General features: G+C 43.9%; 1 protein-coding gene across 5 annotated transcripts in view; it reads left to right on the top strand.

The window, feature by feature from the left end:
* Positions 1-9,679: 9,679 nt before the first annotated feature.
* Positions 9,680-19,058, top strand: part of P4HA1 (prolyl 4-hydroxylase subunit alpha 1) — a 63,505-nt gene continuing 54,126 nt past the window's right edge. For 2 of the 5 annotated variants that reach the window (XM_040362295.1, XM_040362296.1), the window contains exon 1: positions 9,682-9,849. The gene's annotated coding sequence lies outside the window, so the exon portion shown is untranslated. Of the gene's footprint in view, positions 9,850-19,058 lie in introns of all 5 variants that reach the window. The other 3 variants (XM_040362298.1, XM_040362297.1, XM_040362294.1) reach the window with 3 other exon arrangements.

Genomic DNA, 19,058 nt, shown 5'->3' on the forward strand with positions numbered 1-19,058 from the left:
CCAATCCTCTTCTCTTGTCCAATCACAGAGTGCTTTGTATTTTGTGAACCTTTTTTAAAATACAAAGCCTTATGTGAATGGCTAGTGGAGGGGAGAGGCAGGCAAAGTGGTTGCTGTTTGAGAAAGCAGCATCGCTTCTGTCAGAGTGCTGGTGTTCTGTAGAATACTGGAATATCTGCGATGGGAATATTTGACTAAAAATACTAAGGCTGACAGTATTGAAAACCAATGCCTATAGTGTAAACATGTTTTTGATGCATGTAATGGACATTTAAAGTGGTTGTACACTTTATATATAACCAGTAAAGTGAAAAGAGGAGGCTCTTGGCTGTTCTGTGCAAATTCACTGCACAGAGCAGGTAAGTGTAGCGTCCTGCTCCTGATGAACAGGCGCTATGTCAAATTTAGAGGGTGTCTGAGCTGGTAGTTTAGTTCAGACTTTGTTAATTGGGGCTAAATTAGCCTCTGCTATGGCTGTGCCTGGAGGGATTTCCTTTTGTTTGCCTGTAGGTAGCGGTACCACCACAGGCCAATGTTGGAACTAAGGCATGTCATGGTGTATTGGGTGTCTTTCCTCGGGAACTGCCCAGTGGGAGTGGTCTCCCCACTGGGCATGTTGGGAAAGGATACTTAAGGGGCAGACGCTATTTTTTCGGGGCTCTTCGTGTCGTGTGATTTTTTTTAGCCTCGGGACTATATTGGCCCGAGGCTGCATGCCAGCCTGGTAGGCCCAGTTACCCTGACTAGGGCCTACACCATGGAGGTGATCCTGTGCTGTCTGTTCTGCGGGAGAAAGCCACTCAACGGAGGGAGCCAGGGGAGTACCTGTCCCGGAAAGGACCGAGTGGAAGGCTGGTACTTTGGGAGAGGCCTGGTAACTTGTTGAAGGATACACCGTAGCCTACAATACCTTACCGTGTGCCGGGTCGGCTTAAAGGCTCTAGAACTCTAAGGCTGGATCTCCGGGTATCAAATACTGTGGCAGAGGATTCCGGAATTCCTCATCTGAACTTGCAACCAGTCTGTGGCAGAGACTGAGATTATTCTTGTCCGTGCATCATTCTGGCTGCTAGGCCAGGTGAGAGGGGCCTATCCGGGTGAGCAGTACCCACTCGAGAGAAAGTAGTGAGTGTGACTTTAAAGTTTAGCAATTCCCCAGTGATCTGTTTTGTGTGCCTGAACCTTCCCCTGATCCTTCACCCCTCTACTTCTACAAGTTGTTTGTAAAATAAAAGTGAAAAAGGAACTATAACTTGTGGGCATTGAGCTTTCTTGCGGACTCTCAACCCCAAACGACGAGGAACGAGGTAACGTGCAAGGCCCAAAACTAACCAGCAGCTCCTACGGGGTTAGTGCTACATAAGTAAAAAAAACAAGACTTTATTATCACTTTAATCTTCGACAATAAAACCTGGATGCTGATTGGTTTCTATGCAGAGCTGTACTAGATTTTTCACTCTCCAGTTTTAGTAAATCAAGCTCTTAGTGCTCATAATTGAGACAAGTACATGATATATTTAAATGGGTCTTGCCAGACATGCATAAAATCACAGGGCGACTAATCACTGTGAATGCACTAATTTTAGTGTACCAATGTCCCGAGACAGTGACAATGAAAATTAATGGACTAACAAATTGGACTTTTGGCAGTACAGGTAATTAATGTAAAAGATCTATAAATATTTATTTTGTAAAAAATGCATAAATAGAAACTTTTGTACATAATTTCATGAAACAGTATCAGCATATGGCATTAGTACATCTAACACAAAATAAGAGATATATTTATGCAGGTACATTCATGGCATAAAAGCACATAACGTCAAAAAGGTATAGAACTCTTAGTGTTTGAAGCTGAATCCAATATTGCTTTTACTCTCGACATGTTTCGCGTACAGGACGCTTCATCAGGAGCATAAAGGTGGGTAAATCGAATCTCAAAGAGTCGATCCAACCAAATTGTGTGGTAAAGAATGTACAACGTTTTTGACCTAACCAGCCTCCCGGGCATGTGGTAGGTACTCGTTGTGTCTAAGGTACGGAGGTAGAACTATAGCACAAACTATTGGTAAACAGTGTATATGAACCGGGATCCCACTGGCAGACCTTGGACTGGAATAAACTCCAAATAGCAGATTGCCAATTGACCAGACTGTGGAGGGGGGGGGGGTAACCACCTCAACAGCTACCGACAGACAAATGAATCTGTCAATAGGTAAGACAGTGTCTGACCATAGCAAAGTTGGAGCAGCCAAGGGAAGAAACCAGCAGGCAACAGAGGTCCATGCATAGGCGCTGTGATCCTGGCGCCTATGCATGGACCTCTGTTGCCTGCTGGTTTCTTCCCTTGGCTGCTCCAACTTTGCTATGATCAGACACCGTCTTACCTATTGATAGATGCATTTGTCTGTCGGTAGCTGTTGAGGTGGTTACCCCCTCTTATTTTGTGTTAGATGTACTGATACCATATGCTGATACTGTTTCATGAAATTATGTACACAAGTTTCTATTTATGCATTTTTTACAAAATAAATATTTATAGATCTTTTACATTAATTACCTGTACTGCCAAAAGTCCAATTTATTAGTCCATTAAAGTACATGCTATAGATGGATATGCTTTTGTTCATTATTCCTGTCTGTGGTTTGCAACTACTTTAGGGCATAGTTAAATATGCACCCCAGATGCCCATTAGGTGTTTTTTTTTTTTGCCCTCACTGGTATTTCATCTTTCACCTCACTAATATATGCTACAGGTATGTTTACAGTGCGCTTTTATAGATTTGAATGGAAGGACATGACAAGCTTCAACACCTTTCACACTTGTGATGTGCAGCTTAATTTTTGCTGCACATTACACAAATTGATGTAAATGCTACACATTTTTCAAATGTGAACATCTGTATGTGCAGGCTTGTTTACTAGGTGGCAAAAACACGCCTCAAATGCCTGTTTCTAATGCAAACAGGGTCTTACTGAAGTAACTCTTGACACAGTCCAGTGACAGTAGTGATTATGTAAAAGGCTATATTCATTGGCCAACTACACTGAGCAAAATTATAAATGCAACACTTTTGTATTTGCTCCTTTTTATCATGAGCTAAACGAAAAGATCTATGATATTTTCTGTGTACATAAAAGGACTATTTGTCAAATATTGTTCATAGCCCTGGTTCACACTGGTGCGTTGTGACATGCGTTGTGACATGCGATTTGACACGTCAAATCGGCGGCAATTTCCGGCAATGCCACTGTCCTAATCAGTGCAACGCCGCTGCACCGATTTCAAAAAGTCGTTTCTGTACTATTTGCGACTTCGGCCCGTGATTTACATTGACATGTGTGCAGAAACTGCACAGATTTCTCTGTAATCGCAGCCGAAATCGGGACTGACAAGCGGGAGTGAAATCGCACGGCTTTATTCCCACAGCCTAGTGTGAACCTGGGCTAAATCTGTCTGTGTCCACCAGAGCTAGTTCCCTTGAATTGAATGTTCATTTCTTTACCATAAGCCATCTCTCAAGGTGTTTCAGAGAATTTGGCAGTACATCCAACCGGCCTCACAACCGCAGACCACATGTAACCACACCAGCCCAGGACCTCCAAGATCGTATGAGACCAGCCATCCAGACAGCTGCTGCAACAATCGGTTTGCATAACGAAAGAATTTCTGCACAAACTGTCAGGGAAGCTCATCTACATGCTCATCATCCTCATCGGGGTCTCGACCTGACTGCAGTTCGTCATCGTAACTGACTTAAGTGGGGAAAATGCTCACATTCAATGATATCTGACACTTTGGAGAGGTGTTCTCTTCATGGAAAATAAAAATACAATTTTACTGTACAGGACAGATGGCAGACAGCGTGTATGACGTTGTGTAGGTGTGCCGCAGTTTGCTGATGTCAACGTTGTGGATAAAGTGGCCCATGGTGGCGGTGGGGTTATGATATGGGCAGGTGTATGTCATGGACAATGAACAGAGGTGCATTTTATTGATGGCATTTTGAATGCGCAGGGATACCGTCATGAGATCCTGAGGCCCATTGTTGTGCCATTCATCCATGACCATCACCTCATGTTGCAGCATGATAATGCAAGGCCCCATGTTTCAAGGATCTGTACGCAATCCCTGGAAGTTGAAAACATCCCAGTTCTTGCATTGCCAGCATACTCACTGGACATGTCACCCATTGAGCATGTTTGGGATGCTCTGGATTGGCATATACGACAGCATGTTCCAGTTCCTGCTAATATCCAGCAACTTCGCACAGCCATTGAAGAGGAATGGACCAACATTCCACAGGCCACAATCAACAAATGCATTCGATACAGTTCCCCATACACGGCTTATGTGTAAGGTAAAGTCTACAGGATTGGAAATATCAGTGTGTAAATGGATAGAAAACTGGCTAAAAGACAGAATTCAGAGAGTAGTGGTTAATGATTCATACTCTGAATGGTCGAAGGTTATCAGTGGTGTACCCGAAGGTTCAGTGTTGGGACCCTTACTTTTAATATCTTTATAAATTATATTGGGTCTGGGATCAAAAAGTAACATTTCCGTCTTTGCAGACAACACCAAGCTATGCAGTGGAATAACGTCCTTACAGAATGTCTCCAATTTACAAGCCAACCTCAATGCTCTGTCTAATTGGGCGACTATGTGGCAGATGAGTTTTAATGTTGATAAATGTAAAGTTATGCACTTGGGGGCTAAGAATATGCATGCATCATACATACTAGGGGAAGTACAACTGGGGGAATCCGTAGTGGAGAAGGATTTGGGGGTTTTGGTAGATCATAAGCTCAATAATAGCATGCAAAGCCAAGCTGCGGTTTCCAAAGCGGGCAAAGTCCTTTCTTGTATAAGAGAGGCATGGACTCCAGAGAGAGAGAGATATCATTTGCCCCTGTTCAAATCATTAGTAAGACCTCATCTGGAAAATGCAGTTCAGTTTTGGGCACCAGTTCTCAAAAAGGATATCAGGGAACTGGAGAAAGTGCAGAGAAGGGCAACCAAACTGATAAGAGGCATGGAGGAGCTCAGCTATGAGGAAAGATTAGAGGAACTGAATTTATTCACTCTTGAGAAGAGGAGAATAAGGGGGGATATGATCAACATGTACAAATATATAAGGGCTCCATATAGTGAACTTGGTGTTGAGTTATTCACTTTACGGTCAACACAAAAGACAAGGGGCACTCTTTACGTCTAGAGGAAAAGAAATTTCATCTCCAAATACGGAAAGGTTTTTTCACAGTAAGAGCTGTGAAAATGTGGAATAGACTCCCTGTAGAGGTGGTTCTGACCAGCTCAGTAGATTGCTTTAAGTAAGGCCTGGATTCTTCCCTAAATGTACATAATATAACTGGGTACTACCATTTATAGGTAAAGTTGATCCGGGGAATATCCGATTGCCTCTCGGGGGATTGGGATGGAATTTTTTCCCCTGCTGTAGCAAATTGGATAATGCTCTGCTGAGGTTTTTTTGCCATGAATTTGATGCAATACATTAACAAGAGGGATTATCGCCAGAAAAGTGGCACCGCCTCTTTACTGAATTACCCCCAATGTGTTTGTGATAGCTACAGTAAAGTCATCTGCACTGTAGAGACCTCTGTACAGGAGGTTGTGTAATAGACGTACTGTGGTCTGCACTGTAAAGACACTGGTTAGAGAGTCGGGGTATGGACTTTAATGCTATGCCAATGTTCTTCAGTAAACCATTGAAAAGCATCTTAAGTGGACATTCTTTATTCCAGGTACAGGCCCCAGGCCAGGAATACATGAAGAGGTAGGCCTCGGGCCAGAACAATGTGAGTGACACAATATGGTGGAATTTCTCCTAAAGTAGGGTGACCACTGACCAGACATCCCCGGTTTCTGGGGACAGTCCCTGGATTGAGGACACTGTCCCAAGACCAAGTCTGTCCCCGGTTTTGTCCCCAGTTTGGATTTGAACACGGGCAGTCAGTTCAGAATTAAAAAATAAATAATATTCTGAATTGCACCCCCCTGTTTTGCCGCTCCTACTAGCCTAGGGGGGGGGGGTGTATTTCTTTCCATTATCTGTGCCCCTTTCTGATGATCATGTGCTGGTCGAAGCTGAGGGAATATTTCTTCAGTTTCCGGTGCATGCCCATCCAGCTCCGCTCACATGTACTTCTGCCTTGGCTCAAGTCCTGACCAGCCGCCTGCTGCTTATCTCCTTGCCTTCCCTGCGGAGTGATCTTCCTCCGCTCTCCACCCAGTAGTAGCCGGGGGCCCCAGAGAGTGAAACTTGACAGGCTGTTAGGCGGGTGGCAACGGGCAGAGAGTCACTGATTGCCACCATTACTAGTAAAAAAAAAAAATATGTCCCCGGATTTCATTCTAAAAATCTGGTCACCTTATCCTAAAGACATCTATGTGGATGCCCTCTTTTCGAAAAAGAAGCAGTATGGGACCTGGGCCAGCTTGGCACGAACCACTGTTCATTCCAGATACTTTACATGTGTAGTGGTACCCCCATAGGGGGTGTTAAGTGATGTTAAAATTGTATTTTATTTTATTTATTTTAAGTTATAGCGTCTACAAACTATGGGATATATTTATGGAATGTGTATTCATTTATTACTAGTAGTGGCGGCAATCATCAAGGTTAACATCAGGGGTGATCAAAGGGTTAAATATGTGCCTAGCTGGTGTTTTACTGTAGTGAGGGAGGTGCTTTTACTATGGGAAGACATAGATCTGTGTCCCTGCTTTGCTTGCTTTGCAGGAACATAGGGCCAGATCCACAATTAGCCGGCGTAACGTAAAAATTCCCATTTAAGTTACACTGCCTTAAAATTTCTACCTAAGTGCCCGATCCACAAAGCACTTACCTAGAAATTTTCGGCTGTGTAACTTAAATTCCGCCGGGGCAAGGCGTTCCTCTTCAAATGGGGGCGATTCCCATTTAAATTAGGCGCGCTCCTGTACTGCGCATGCTCGTGACATCATTTTCCCAATGTGCATAGCGCGAAATTACGCTACGGAGAGCTTTGTGGATCGCGCCGGGTCAATAAAGTTGCGTCGGGAAAAAAAAAAGATACGCCGAAAAAAAAAAAATTTAAAACAAAAAAAAAAACGCGTCGCTGGACAGAAGGGTCTGCTTTTACAAGGTGTAAACAGTTTACACTTTGTAAAAGCAGCCCTAATTTTACGATTGCAAACTAAAACTTACGGAGAAAAAACGAAGCTGAAAAGCTTTGTGGATCTCCGTAAGTGCTAATTTGCATACTCGAGGCGGCATTTCGGTGCGAAATGCCCCCAGCGGCGGACGCGGTACTGCATCCTAAGATCCGGCAGTGTAAGTCCCTTACACATGTCGGATCTTCTGTCTATCTCTTGGAAACTGATTCTGTGGATCAGTTCCAAAGATAGAAACAGGGATACGACGGCGTATCAGTAGATACACCGGCGTATCCCTTTTGAGGATCTGGCCCATAGGATCAATGCCTTCCTTGACAGAACGGAGACCTGCCTTGTTTACATAGGCAGATTGCCATTCTGCCTGTGTACCAAACGATCAGCGGGTGCCAGCAGACATAGGGTCCGCAGGATCCGCTGATCAGTTCTTGCTGTGCAGAATTTGTGAGAGCGAGCTGGCGGCGCCGTGCACTCACGCCCAATACCCAAAAGTGCAGGATCACATTTATATACAGTACTTAATCCTATGCAAGATGGCTGCCCTGCAGCAGTAAAACTGCTATAGGGCGGTCGGCAAGTGGTTAAGGGGGTGTGGCAGGGTGTATATCCTATGCCTACATACTTTAGGTAATTGGTGTCCCTCGTTCCCATCTCAAAAAGTTGGGAGGTATGTTTTTCCCCTTCATGAAATAATCAAATAAAAGTAACCTATGCATGTAGGTCTGTGTCAGTGTCTGTGTCTATGTCATGAGGTCTGTGTCGGTCAGTGTACCCCTCAGCTAGTCCCCCACACTATCACAGTCTCACTATAAGTTGTTGATCACCACCATTACTAGTATTAAGGAAAAAAATGCACCCACAGCCACCCCCCACTTCTTCCGTGGGTCCTTCTGGTCAATCGCATGCCCCCCTCAGTCAGTCCCACTGCTTCTCCTGTGTCTCCTCCTCGGCATCACGGCGGGCGTATGTCTCATCCCTCCTCTTCCTAGGCCAATAGGATCGCTTCTCCTTTCGTTCAGTCAGGAAACGGGTCTCAAGACCGGCTTCCTGATTGGCCTGGAGAAGAATTAGTGTGACTGATAGCGAATATTCATTCACTATTGTCACACAACTGGTGTGCACCCTGAGCCCACCCTTTTTTGAAGCCTATTAGAGCCCCTGGCTCTAATCACGTGCTTCAAAGAAACAAAAAAAACCCTATTGGAGTCCATGCATCCTGCATGTAGATTAGGGGCTGGCTGGACGCATGGATAGGGGGCGGCACCCCTGTGTCCTGCATTATGGGGCGACACTGATGTGGATGCTATAACTTTCATGCAAAGCAAATAATGTTCACTTATTGGGATTTCTTTTTACCAAAAAACATGTAGCAGACTACACATTGGCCTAAATTCACTAAGAAACTTGATTTTAAACATTTTTAATTGGATATGTTTTATAACAGAATAGAAAAAAATGCAAAAAAGAAGGCAAGTGGTTAAATTAAAATACAAAGCAGTTACTACGCTGCAACCCACTTCTAAGACCCCTTTCACAGTGGGGCGTTTTTCAGGCGCTTTTGGGCTAAAAATTGCGCCTGTAAAGCGCTTGAAAAACGCTTCCCCTGCAGTCTCAGTGTGAAAGCCAGAGGGCTTTCACACTGAGGTGATGTGCTGGCAGGACGTTAAAATGCGGGGGTTAAATGCGTCCCGCTAGCAGCTGAAAACCTCAGCAAAAAGGGTGGCTTTACCGCCCCAGTGTGAAAGGGGTTTAAGGCTAAGTTCACAGTGGCATTGAAAGCAGGCGTTTGAGGGGCGTTTTTAACCCCCCAAGTGCCTATGCAAATGATGTAATGGTCAGCACACATTGCTGTTCACATTGTCAAAACATGAAGCATTAGCGTCGCTTTGCTTCAAAATTAAAGCCTAATTTAGAGTCTGGAGGTGTTTGAAGCCTTTTAACGTCTCCCATTCAAGTCTATTGTAATGCACCGCAACTGCGTTACAGTGCGTTTGCAGCGAGTTAGTACATTACAGTTACCAATGGCCGTTTGTGGTGTGTTTTTTTTTTTAATGAGACAAAAACGCTTGTTGACTGCATGCACTGCAAACGCTCATAGGGCATTTGGGGTGGATTTTTTAATACTCATTAAACACTTAGCAAATGCCCCTATTAATGCGCGATATTGCTATAGGCGCGTTTGAGCAATTTATTATAGTAGTATTTTGTGCAAATGTGAATAAGCCGTATATATACAGTATATATAAACACTTTAATGCTTTTCAGCAATTATGGGGGATTTGTGTTTTTCAGAAACTATGGGGGATTTTTCAGTGTGACCAGGTAGGAATTTATTTGGGAAGAGCGGGAATTCTTCCTGTGAAATCTCCTCCGCTTCTCCAGAGGAATGCCACAGCTCGTACGCCTCGGCCAAACTCGGCAATGTTCGGAAGCCGGAATCCGGCGCATGCGTGCTTCTGCCCTGTCCTGCGCTTGCGTCGGCTCCCAGTGCCAGTGTGAGCAATCTCACGTAGAGGAGTGCGGGGAGGTCTACAGGGGAAGCAGTGGAAGAGGGGTGGAGGGGACAGCAGGATATAAAATCAGGGCCACAGCCTGGCGGTGACACTCTGGCGGAAGAGAACACGGAGAATAGATTGAATACAGAAGAGAAGAGCCTGGCAAGTGATAAGAGGTGAGAACTCACACTGTCTATGGGATACCCAGCCAGGCAGGTCCGAAAAGTTCCTGCAAACTTCCCCTGACCCTCATCACAGCCATTCCTGCCCTATGTAGGATCCCCTATACATGTAGATTCTCCTATACATGTAGATTGTATGTAGGATCCCCTATACATGTAGATTCTCCTATACATGTAGATTGTATGTAGGATCCCCTATACATGTAGATTGTATGTAGGATCCCCTATACATGTAGATTGTATGTAGGCTCTCCTATACATGTAGATTGTATGTAGGCTCTCCTATACATGTAGATTGTATGTAGGCTCTCCTATACATGTAGGATCCACTATACATGTAGGATCTCCTATACATGTAGATTGCATGTAGGATCACCTATACAAGTAGGATCTCCTATACATGCAGATTGTATGTAGGATCCTCTATACATGTAGTCTGTATGTTGGATCTCCTATACGTGTAGATTGTATGTAGGCTCTCCTATACCTGTAGATTGTATGTAGGATCCACTATACATGTAGGATCTCCTATACATGTAGATTGCATGTATGATCTCCTATACATGTAGATTGTATGTAGGATCCCCTATACATGTAGGATCCCCTATACATGTAGATTGTATGTATGATCCCCCTATACATGTGGGATCTTCTATACATGTAGATTGTATGTATGATCCCCCTATATATGTGGGATCTTCTATAAATGTAGATTGTATGTATGATCCCCCTATACATGTGGGATCTCCTATACATGTAGATTGTATGTAGGATCCCCTATACATGTAGGATCTCCTATACATGTAGATTGTATGTAGGATCCCCTATACATGTAGGATCTCCTATACATGTAGATTGTATGTAGGATCCCCTATACATGTATAGGAGATTCTACATACAATCTACATGTAGCTTGTATTTAGAGAGCAGCACTGATTGTATGCAGAGTCCCATACACATGTGTACAGGACAGAACTACCCAGCCAATCCATCAGATGACTGATCTGATACTTCTAGACTTTGACTAGAATTTTATTTTGCTTTATTGTGTTTGTTTATTTCTGTGTAATTCAGTCTTGGTGGCGATGCAAGCTTTGATACATGATACATTTCTTCTCCAACCAATGTTTTCTGATAGGGATAGGTGATCTATAGTTGACAGCCCATTGGATCAATATGCGGCACGTGTGGAAGTGGATTTCAAACTTGTTTACAATCTTGTTTATCTTATCAATCGCACCCCTGTAATCTCATCATCTGATTGCTCAAAATACCATGCTGTCAATTGACGTGAAACTTGATTTTTATTTATTTTTCTGGCCAATCGATCAGAAGGTATGGTTATTCCATTAATCAATTCAAAATTGGTTTTAAATCGATCGGAAAGGGGAAGTTAGGCCTATTCGATCGATTCTAAATTGATCAAAAGGGTCGTTATGGCTATTTGATTGTTTGCGGATCCAATGATTTTTTTGCAACTTCCTTATTGATCGGGTAAAAAGAAATTGCAGCGAGTGTGCCCACCATCCATTTTTTTTTTTTCGTTGTGACTTTGCTATTATTATTATTAATAATAATAATAATAATAATAATAATATTTGTGGGCCATCGCAGAAGATCCAGTATTATAAAGCGTAGTCGGTAAGCATTTCCAGCGATCGCTCTTCCCAGACATGTCTTGTCAAGCGTTGGTGACTAACTACCTGCTCGTCCCATCCGCGCGTTAACAAGTGCGCAATTAGTGCGTTTTGGTGATGCGGTGATCTGCCATTAATCATTATGGGGTGGAGCTGCCATGGCACACTGTCTCCCCATTCATTGAAAGCGTCTGCAGAAGCTGCTTAATGTGCAGCGCTATTTCTCTTTTATTAGAAAGAAGAAAAAAAATCAAAAATTCCACCTCGCCTGCCAAGCCATTTAACTCCTTCTCTAGTAAGATCCAACGCCAGAAGAGGTTGGCTGTTTTCTTGGAGTCTTCTCAGCAGTAGCAGTAGAGGAGTCAGATGGAATCTTCTAGTCTAATCATTACGTTTTATTTTTTCCTTGTGGATGGGAAGGGGGCCATGGGCTGAGATTGGGATGGAGGAAACGATGAGATTTGTGAGCACTGACGTGACGTGAAAGAAATCAGTTATGTCCGAATCATTTTATGGAGTGATCTCCCCCCCCCCCCCTTTTGCAGAAGGTCTAGAGGGGTCTGCCGGGGGAGAATGACATTCCCCAGCTGGGGGAGGGACAGCTGTATGGATATATACGTGGCACAGCATTCCAACATCAACCTTTCCTTCTGCACTCAGCATCTGCTGGACTATTCGCTTCTACATTGGTCCCACAAAACTTAACCCCCCCCCCCCCTTTTTTTTTTTCGTTCTAAAGGTTTATTTAGAACCAAAATCTATATGAAGCATTGGATCTTTATTTATTTTTTACCACTTTTTTATTTTTTTGTTACAAAACATACATTGTATTTTTAACCTTGTACATTTACATGTAAAATGACTCCTATTGGGATGCTCTAAATTCTGCACTCTTATCCCACATCCTCTATTAGAGATGACTCTTTTATTTATTAGTTTATTGGGGATTGTTAACCCCACAAACTTTTTTTTTTTTTTTTTTACATTTTTATCTGTAATTGCTCATAGATAATTTTGACACGTAACTGAAAGCTGAATCTTTGCCCATGTACTAACAGGTCCAGATGTGACTGCAGGCTCAAGACTACGTGTGGTTGGATGCCACACGTAGTCCTTCCAACCTGTCTGTAAAACTCATCATCTTCAGAGTTTGAATTCTATTTGTAGGGTACACCCTCAAAGGGGGTGTGGCCAAGCTCTTTGACCCTCAACGACTACGTGACTTGCGGGATTCCAGTAATGGTCTGCATATGGGGGGGGAGTGTGTGTGTGCACGTGGAACGCACTACAGTATAGTATGTGGTGTTGGCTGTGTATTATGTCTGGCCATTCGATTTGCAAACTTTTGTAGATTTTTTTTTAATTGGCATCAAGAATTGTCAAACTTGTTAGGGTACTGGTAATGTTTAATATATTAGAGGTAAATTCTGCTGCCGTTTTTGTATTATATGGTGAGTGTCGGAATGGATGATCCAGATGTTCCCTGCTGAGGTGGCTGGAAGTAGCTATTAAAGTGCTACTATTGCTGTGTTACTGGTATGCAGTCATATTCCAGTCAAGCAGTTAGACCAAATTCTTTGCTGTTACTCATTCCAAGCATGCTTTATTTGTATATTAACAGTATTTCTATTATTTCACCCAGCTGTGACATTTTTGCAGTGTCTGGCTTTCCCCATTTTTTATTTTGCTGACTGCTGTGAAGGAACAAGTTTGGCCAATGCTTGTAGTTCATTACTAGCCCAGTTAAGCATACAGCTGTGCAGGCCTGGACACATCTAGGTAGTAAATTACTTCTCTGAGAAATTCCTGCAGGTCCTTTCAGAGATTGGCGACTTTGGAGAACAGACAGATATGTAGGAACCTACAGCACATGCAAGAAATTCCTAATGCAGAGCACATCAAATACAGGGAAGAGCTGCACAGAGAAGGTACATGCCTGTAGAAAGGATTCTTCCCCACATGTTCTCCCTGGTCATGTGATCTGATGTCACATGATCAGTTGCAGGGGAGTTGTGTCTGTGCAGCTCTGCCCTTCACCAATTGTGTAAATCCCAGGTCACCATGGTGACTAGAAATTGCATCTTGGTGCCTGGGCTTTTGTCAGCCATCCACATCTGCCTCCCACTTGCCAACCATGCTATTGAAAGGCAGCTACAGTTCGTCCACTTCTGGGAGGGCATCTATTGATGTCCTTCCAGGGCACGCATCGGGCGGGCACACATCCTTTGAACACAGGCTGGGTTCACACCTAAAATGGATGCAGCTGACAGTAGGGGGTCCAGTGCGTCCCTATCTTTCATTTCAGGGACGAATCCGACCCAACCTTTTTGCCTGAAGTTGGACCTGAAACGGAGTCAAAGACACATAGAACCCCTGTGATATTTGCTCCGCTGCCACCCCTGAGATGTGTGAACCAGCTCCATTAAGAGCCAGTTAGTCTCCTGTCATGCAAATTGGATGTGGGGAAACCCTGCATCCAATACGAATAAGTATGAACCCTAAACTTTTGGTCTTTTTTTTTTTTTTGGCTGGTTTTAACCCAGTGGTGATTAAATATTGCCAAAAGAAAGCTTTGTGTGAAAAAAAAGTCATATGGGTACTGTACAGTGCTGCATGACCACACAATTGTGTGAAAATTGGACTGGAAAGGGGCCCCGATAGTGGTTAAAAAAAATAAATGGATACCCATTTTTTTTTAGCTGGCTCCTAGATACAATTTGTCATGAAGTAAGTGCATACCAAGTTGGGGGGAGGGGGTGTGTGATCCCCTGGGTGGAGGGGGGGGGGGGGTTTAAAATTTGCCCCCAGCTTCAAATATAGCGTTTTTTTTTTGTTTTGTTTTTTTTTTCCATTATAGTATATGGAAGCAGAATTCTGTGTAGGTAAGCATTTCTCATCTGTGCTACAGTGAAGCAAAACTGGTCAAAATAAAAATAGCCTATTTAAAAAGCAGATTTTGCTGCAATACATGCTTTAAAGTGGAACTTCCGCTCATTGTGGGCTACACTGCCGGATTCCCTTACCTGCAATGGAGGTGGCATGCACCCGACAGCTGATGGAAACATCGGCTGCGGTGCCGACATCGCTGGACTCCAGGACAGGTAAGGGTCCTTTCACACTATCGGACCGTTCGTCCGTTCATTACAAGTCCGTTTACGGACTTGTAATGAATCCCTATGGGATCGCGTCCGTTAGCGGATGGAGCATCCGCTAACGTCCGCGTCCGTCGGGATCCGCTTTTGCAAACGGAAGAAACCCTATTTTTCTTCCGTTCGGCGGAACGGATCGGATGCAGACAGACAGACGGTCCGTCTGCATCCGATCCCCCCCATAGGCGGAGTCTCTGCACTGTGTGCGGGGACCGCCCTATCCGCCGACAGCTCAGCTGGGATGACGGATGATCCCCGCTGAGCTTTGGCGGACACACGGAGCGGACACAGAAACGGTCCGCTCCGTGTGAAAGGACCCTAAGTGTTAGATTACTAAAAGTCAGCAGCTGCAGTATGTGCAGCTGCTGGCTTTAAATTTTTGCAGTGGTGGGGCAGGCTTTTGCTTTAAGGTGATTATAAAGGTAAATAAAAACAGAACAAAAAAAGAAAACCTCCTCATACTTGCCTGCACTGTGCAATGGAATTGCACAAAGTGGCCGTGAACCTTATGTTTAAGTCCCCCGCCGGCCCTCTTGGCCTCTCCCCTCTGTCCAGTGCCCACATGGGAAGCAGCTTCCCATGGGGACACTCGTGTGTGTGTGTGTGCTCTCACCCGAGCCCCACTGCTGAGTCCATTGACACAGACCGCGGGACTCGTCCCCACTCCCTCGTTACTGGCTCTGATTGACAGAACTGGGAGCCAATGGCTCCCGATGCCCCAACAAAGCCAGCGAGACCCAGAAGTGAAGAGCTACAGATGTGCATGGCTTTACAACTACTTTAATGCAGAACTGCACCCAGCAATACTTATTTTTCTGCCGTTGGATGCCTACAGTCTTCCAGGTTGAATGATGACCATCTTCATACTTCCACTGAGCCCAAACTGCCATGGGGCCACCTCCAGCCAGAGACCGGACAGTAAAGGGGAAGCAGCCCGTTGAGAAGTTTATCTGTCACTCTGCTGGCACGCCTGAATAGGCTGTTGGATAAGCTTGTAACCACATCTCACAAATCATTCATTCAAATCCAGGAATAACCAACCATCCAGATTTCACTCACAATGAATCTTACCTGATGATGGTGGGGGGGGGGGGGGGGGGGGGGGAGGGGTTGTACTTTACCTATAAAACCCATGGTCTGCTAAAGCCCTGTACACACGATCGGAATTTCCGATGGAAGAAGTCAGACAGACTTTTTCCATGGGAAATTCCGACCGTGTGTATGCCCCATCGAAGTAATTCCATCGGAAATTACGATGAATTCCATCGAAGTTTACATAGAGAAAATGTTCTATTGTACTCCGATGGAATTTGGTCGGACAAAGGTCCGATCATGTGTACAGGGCATAACTCTTGATAGACCCTTTCATTCTGCCCAATAGGAATTCTTGTCTGGACCAACTCCATTTATCGTGGAGCTTTAATCTTTCATTCAATAGAAATTGATTTTCCCAGGGTCCTTGTTGGGGCTCCACCACAGGCAATAGAGAGCTGCTACACGACTGCAGTTATTGGATTTATTTGGAAGCTCTACTACCTCACTTTTTTTTTTTTTTTTTTTTTGACCGCGTCATATCACCTTCTAAAGAGGTAGTACAGGAAATTTCAATATTTCCATTTGAATATGTATGATTAGATGCTGGGAAGCCTTTTACATGTGCATACCTTTTTCTATCTGGTTGTACAGGTCCTTTTATAGTTCAGCTGGGTTTTTAGTTTGTGTGTGTGGTGTTTTATTTTATTTTTTTTAGCTAAAATCCCAGGCTTGTATGAAAGAACCAGAAATTGGAAAGCCAGGGGGGAGAGATTGAGAACAGCTGCAGCTGATGGGTTTCTGCAGCAAGTACTGGAACGGCCTTCAGAAAATGTTGTGTTCATGGTAATCTGTATTTATAAATCTCTGCAGATATTCCATATTGAAGCAGTGTGACCAATATGATGAATTGAGAGTATTTTCACCCATTTTTAGTTTTCAGACGTGTGGCTTTCACACAAGGCTGTATAGTTCCACATTTCACCCGTCATTCGGGAGTTGAGAGTGGGAGAGGCACCCTTAGGAATAACATTCCAGAGCTGCCTGGAGTAAAGTGTAAGCAAGCAGACTGCAGCCATGGCTCTTGCCTTCAGCACCATGCCCCTCTCATTGGTTCCTATGTGCGCAGGACAGGACCGCTTTTGTTTCTAGAAAGTAGACAGCAGTAATTGTATCCTGTCTAAAGCCAACGTTTCCTATGGGGGTGCTACTATACACGTGTCACTTTTTTTTTTTTTTCTCAAATGGCTTCTTTGCTGCAGCAATTCCATTTCAGCCAAAGCTGCTCTACTTCACCTCTGCATGCAGTCCTAACACATTCTGGCTGCATTCCCATTTAGAGGATTCCCAGCAGTATGATCCAGACGTTGCATGTGCATTCCATAGCAAACATAACAATGTAATCGGGTGCATTCTGGAAATTGCAGTCTGCATGAAATCTATTGCATCATTGGGCATCTTGGATAGAAACTACAGATTTTATTGCAGGTTTTTTTTTTTTTCCAAGCTTTAACTTGCAAAATGCATCTAGGGGAACTTTATAACACGGTTGTTGGCATTCATCAAAAAAAGTGTAAATAAACATAAACACAAATATGTGCTAAAATGCAAGTGAATCTAGCCTCTGCATTAAAAATTGCTTTTATGCTGTTTGAGTACACCTTATATTGAGAAGATCCTTATATTCTTGTGTATAAGGTTCTCATTGTACTCAGCACATTGAAGCATTGCATGCCACTGATTGGGCCTCATTGTATGAGGCAATAAACTGACCAGATTAGAGATGTTGAAACATTTGGGGAATGTAATAAATGCATGGTGAAAGTGGAAGGAGCAAGAAATGAGAAACAAACATTTCGTTATGTGCCCTTCCTCTTTTTTACAGTGAATAGCTTTGTACAACCACTAGAATGTATTCTTTTCCTAATAGACTAAAATATATATGCCCTGGGAGCCGGTGCATTCATAACATGTTACACCCATATGCAGGGTGTAACATGTAACCTGTTATGAAAGGTGGACTTATCCTTTAATGCAAGGAATGCCTTTAGGGTAAACATTTTTTTAGACTTTTTATAACCCTTTTAATGCAGCATGTTCCATTTTTATCCAACACACACCCAAAGCAATGCCACTAGTAAACCATGAGAATGTATATTGTTTTGGCAATGAACGCAGCCCAATGCATACAGTGAGAGTAGATTCCCATTGTAGTTGACACCAGTAACTGGTGGTGCACTGAAATGAAAACGTTGCTACCGAAAAATTAGGATTCCCTGAGCTGAAATCAAAATTGACGGTTTAAAAAGAGTATTATATTTTACTTTTTAATTCAGGGGTCTTCAAACTACAGCCCTCCAGTTGTTCAGGAACTACAATTCCCATCATGCCTAATCATGTCTGTGTGTTACAATGCCTCATGGGATGTGTAGTTCGTAGTTCTGCAACAGCTGGAGGGCCGTAGTTTGAGGATCCCTGTTTTAATTAATATAATTTAAATAGAAATTCATTTTTTTTTTTTTTTATCAACACCTTTTTGAAGCAGTGTTATAAATTCTACTTGCTGCATTTTTGGTGCTTATTTGGCAAAAAACGCACCTTCCAATTGAAATGCATTAAAAACACAGCAAGAATGCATCAAAAAAATGCACATGTGTTGCGTTTCTGCTGCATTTCATTTTTTTGAGTCACAGGACCTAATACGACACCATAAGCTAGTTAAATTCGCAGAACAATCAAAGGAGTGTGTGTGCGCCAAAAAAAAAATCTATATTTCCGACACCTTTCTAAAAATCGAATTTTCAGCGGACGACATTTTAGGTTCCTTTAAAGCGGAGCTCCACCCTAAAGTGGAACTCCCGCTGATCGGAAACCCTCCCCCCCTCTGGTGTCACATTTGACACCTTTCAGGGGGGAGGGGGGTGCAGATACCTGTCTAAAGACAGGTATTTGCACCCACTTCCGGCCACACAGTCTCGGGCAGACTGCGGGCATGACGTCACCTCACCCCGCCCCCCCCGTTGTGTTCTGGGAACACTCGGCTCCCAGTACACAGCGGGAGCCAATCGGCAGGCGTAGCGCGACTCGCGCATGTGCCGTAGGGAACCGGGCAGTGAAGCCGGAGCGCTTCACTTCCTGGTTCCCTCACCGAGGATGGCAAGGGGGGGGGGGCAGGACTCCAGGACAGGTACCGTATTTTTTGACGTATAAGACGCAGTTTTACTACTCCAAAAAACGGAGTGAAATGTCCCTGCGTCTTATAGTGTGAATGCTGACCAGTCACTGCCCCCCGTCGCCGCAGTGTCAGAATCCCTCTCTCATAGGAGAGAGGACAGGACATGTGATGCATACCAAGAGGGAGTGGGGGAGACGTTTTGCACCCGGG

Source organism: Rana temporaria, chromosome 8 (assembly GCF_905171775.1).
Source record: "Rana temporaria chromosome 8, aRanTem1.1, whole genome shotgun sequence".
Lineage (NCBI taxonomy): Eukaryota > Metazoa > Chordata > Amphibia > Anura > Ranidae > Rana > Rana temporaria.